Source organism: Carassius gibelio, chromosome B21 (genome assembly GCF_023724105.1).
Source record: "Carassius gibelio isolate Cgi1373 ecotype wild population from Czech Republic chromosome B21, carGib1.2-hapl.c, whole genome shotgun sequence".
Lineage (NCBI taxonomy): Eukaryota > Metazoa > Chordata > Actinopteri > Cypriniformes > Cyprinidae > Carassius > Carassius gibelio.
The window spans coordinates 1524102-1528693 of NC_068416.1; the positions used below are offsets into that span (position 1 = coordinate 1524102).

The 4592-nt window shown below is 34.8% G+C and overlaps 1 pseudogene; it reads right to left on the minus strand.

Annotated features, from left to right (window-relative positions):
- Nucleotides 1-2923: 2923 nt before the first annotated feature.
- LOC127985975 (trace amine-associated receptor 13c-like) lies at nt 2924-3970 on the minus strand (annotated as a pseudogene).
- Between the last annotated feature and the right edge of the window lie 622 nt (nt 3971-4592).

A 4592-nucleotide genomic window follows, 5' to 3' on the forward strand; every position in this document is an offset into this window, starting at 1 on the left:
ATCCAATTTTCCCGTGTCGGCCATTTTAGGCGTCGGCCATTTTGAATTATGTTTCAAAATGCTGTATTTTTTGAACGCAGCATTGTATCGTTTCGCAAATAATTACAAACATATTCGGCTCCATGCCCTGAAGGTACTCAAAAAGTTTGGTGGCAGCGCCACCTTGTGGCCAATAGTTATAATGAAATATCACATAAATGCTAATAACTTTTGAATAAATTAGACTATTACAATTAAAATGGTCTCACTACATTCCGTGGGTCGATCCGAGAGCGTTGATACCAATTATGCGAAAATTGGCTATACTTCCTGTCCGCCATTTTTATTAATGTTGAGAACCTACTTTTTCGAAGTCCTCCTAGACCGTTAGTCCGATTTTCACCAAATTTGACGTGAATCATCTTCAGACCTTGCTGGCAAAAAGTTATGGATTTCGTGTCGATATACGAAACGGTTCTCATTTAGTGCATCAACGAATTTGCTGGAAGGGTGCCAAAATGCATTTGAGGGTGTATCTCTACAATGCTTTGACATACTTGCACCAAACTTTGTATGTGTCATCACCACCTCACACTGACCATGCCACATAAATTTGGTAACAGCGCCACCTATTGGTCAAGAGTAATAAACCATTCATTAACCATGAATAATTACACTTTTAAAAATGCTAATAACTTTTTATTGCATTAGCCTATTTGAATGAAAATGGTCTCAAAATATTCCCTGGCTTATGCCGATAACATAGATACCAAATATGCCAGTGTTTGCTGAACTTCCGGTACGCCATTTTGATTTATGTTGAAAACCTACTTTTGCGAACTCCTCATCAACTGTTAGTCCGATATTCACCAAAATTGAATCAGATCATCTTTAGACTGTGCTGACAAAATGTTATGGATTTTGTGTTGATAGATAAAACCGTTCTCGTATACCACCGCAACGAATTTGAGGCACAATGCCAAAATGACACTTCAGGCTGTATCTCTGCAATGCTTTAGCATATTGACACTAATCTTTTTGTGTGTTATTGTCATCACTGACAGAACACACCAATATGATTTAATTACAGCGCCACCTGTTGGTCAAGAGTGATAGGCCATTTAGTCTTATTACTAGTGGTTGTATTTATGATTTTTCAGCCATTTTAATTACAATCATCCTAAAATTGCTGTAACTGCTCACTGTTGCATTTGATGTGGTCCTCCATGCCATGCTTACCTCATAAATTTGCAGTTGGAGTGCTTGGCCCCGTAATTGCTGCTTGTTATTATTATTATTATTATTTTTTTTTTTTTTGTAAATTCAATGAATCATTTTTTTCAGTGTACTGTAGGTTAAATTGTTATTCATGGCCATAATAACTAATCCTACAACTCTGACCAATCATTGACTGGGTGTATCACTGTTATAAAACACAAAAAGTTAATGATGTCTACCTAATGGATAATGTGAGCAATAATAATTCAACAACTCAGAATAAAAGCATTATTCTCTCCAAAATTACGTCAATGTTTACCCACCCTTGTGTTTTTCTAAAGCCATATGACCTTTTTATTCTACAGAACATTAAATAAACATTTTGAGAGAAAAAAAAAAATCCTGCTCATGCTTGTCCATAGTATGCCAGTGAATGGAGAATACTTTTAAGCTTTGAAAAAATTGGATTAGTATCTTAAATCGATCCCATTCTAACATAACTCTATATGTTCTTCAGCTTGCTTCATGAAGCAGGCCTCTGTACTGCTGTATTACAGATTTACTGCAGCCAGTTGCCACTGACTGTGCAGTGAATGAAAGTGATTTAACTGTGCCACAGTCACTGACATACACTCATGTGAAGTCATGGCTGTTGTTGGTGCATCAGTGGCCATAAATACAATACCAATAAACCAAATCAGATAAGTATCAACTGACAAGCTGTTAATCGATAGTGGTTGATATTTGTCCTATTGTACATGTTAATGGAGAATGGCTGATCATGCTTAAAATCAGAAGCTATGTATGTATATTGTAGCATGTATGTATTCACAGACACGCAGACACACAAAGTGCTTTTTTTTTTTTTTTATCATGAAATGGATAACAGTAAACTCTGAAGCCCTGTTATGGACATCATGGCTTGTCATTTATGAAATGTGCACCTGAGGATGCTGTTAACACCTGTGCTAAATGCGGAGATGATCCTCAAGTGCATCAATCATTAATTAAAGGATCAAAACAAACACAGAAAAACACACACAGCAGTCTGATGCAACAGCTGCTGCTTTCTACTGAAAAGTCAGTGATTTAAGAATTATTTAATAATTTAATGAATAAATTAATCAATCCACTAAAATAATCCAAAAGTGCCAAACAAAAAAATACATAATAAATAAAAAGAAAATTCTGTGAGCTTTCAGTTAGCCTTTGTTTGCATTTTAAAAATGTAATTAGGTAATGTTGAGCAGTTACAGTATGGTATTAATTTATTCACATTAGTTTATATGGAAAAATAAATATTACTTAAACTTAAAATTACTTTGTTTCAGATGTTTTAATCTGTGGTGTGCTGTAAGCCTTTTTAATTTTTCACTTTGTGATGAACCAACATGATAATATACTTGACACTTAAATATAGTTCTATATGACTGTCCTCTTTTTGTCATTGTGTTTTTGATCAACACAGCTTCAGCATGACTGATAAAAGATTTGTGTTATTGTTCTATTTTCCATATGAGCTAATGCAACACAACTGAACATTTTGTCACTTAAACTTACTGTGTGAAAAATAGTTTGCTTAATTGTTCAATACTGACAAAAATGGTATTTGAAAAGAGTATAATTATAAAGGAATGATACTCAATGAAACAAACTACATAATGTTAAAACACATGTGTTGTTAATTATAACTTTTATTCTCAGAATGATGACTTTATCAGTTTAATTACAATTGATGTTCTGAAAAAATATTGACCAAAGAGGATGCTGGCTGAAATATTTTCAGAGTTAAGATAAGTTTAACAGTCTTTTTAAACCAGGGATAAAATAATGCATAGACCATAGGATTCAGACCTGAGTTCATATACATGAACCATGTCAAAACATTTATGGTTGTGGAAGAAGCTGCTGTTATGGAACAGATATAGTACGGAATCCAACAAAGCAGATAAACTGTGACAATGATTCCTAATGTCAGAGCAGCTTTGCTCTCAGATTTCCTTCTCACTGAACCTTCATTTATGCATTTGCCACCCTTCATCATGGTGTTTATAACTTTCACTTGCTGATGTACAACATAGAAAATCCTTAAATATAAATTTATGATCAGAATACAAGGAAAAATAAAAGACATGAACAGATCAGTGGCTATCCAGGCAAAACCCACCAGAACAGAACACTCTCCATAACACATGTTTGTTTTGAGTGAAATGTTATTAATTACGAAAGCAGTGTTATAAGTTGAGGCGCAAACCCAGCTCAAACAGATGCTTATTAATGTTTTAGTCATGGTTATTTTCTGTGGGTACAGTAAAGGGTGACAAACAGCCACATAACGATCAACAGCAATTAAAACTAAATTACTAAGAGATGCTGAGAGAAGCATCCAAATTAATATTGAATAGAGTTTACAGAAAGTGTCTCCAAAGTACCAACACATCTCAATCAGCTTTATGGCCTCTATGGGCATCACAAGTCCAATAAGCAGGTCAGCCACACCCAGAGAGAGAATGAGCAGGTTGGTTGGACTGTGAAGCTTCTTGAAGTGAGAGATGGAGATGATCACCAGCAGGTTCAGAAACACAGTCCATGCTGACAGCACTGATACAAACACATAAATTATGTTGTATTCATGACTGGAGCGTTTTCCCTTGATACATGATGAGTTGATGGCAGGAAAGCAGTATTGAATCTCATGATCCTCTGTCTCATAGGCCATGTGTGAGTCTCCTCCTATTAGGAGTTTGTTCTGTTCTCCTTATGGTCCTTTCATTTATACAGTGTCTGGATTAGACTGACCAACCCATCTACCGCCCACTCTGATGCTGCATAATAATTTTTTTTTCTACACATTTTTTTATCTACACTATGGTAGCCTTCAATAGTCTATTCTCTTCCACCAGAGTTTCATAATGAACCAAAAATATTTGTTAACATTTTCATTAGGGTTGTCCTTGACAAAAAAAAATCTGGTTCACTAGTAGTCATTGATTTTAAGCATACGTCAACTAATCACATGTATATTAATACAATATTTAAATCTAAAATGCTAATGAGGCTACAGTTGCCTATTAATCGCTCAAGGGCACGAATAAAGCTTGCCACAGCACACCAGCAGAAGTAATGATGAATGTGTCATGGAAAAACAGTAAGATTAAAGTGCATTTACATTTTAATAATCTATTGATAAACTTGTGGATTCAGATTAAGAGTGACACTGCCTTGTCATCCTCACAGTAGTGGATGCGTCTGCATGCAAATTTCATGTGGATTACATAATCTGACAATTTACAGTATATATGTCTATATATTTTTTTCAGATTTGAAGTAGACATTTCAGTCCGTCTCTCTCTCTGTATTGCTTTTTTTGTTTAGTTTTTTATGTATGTAAAACA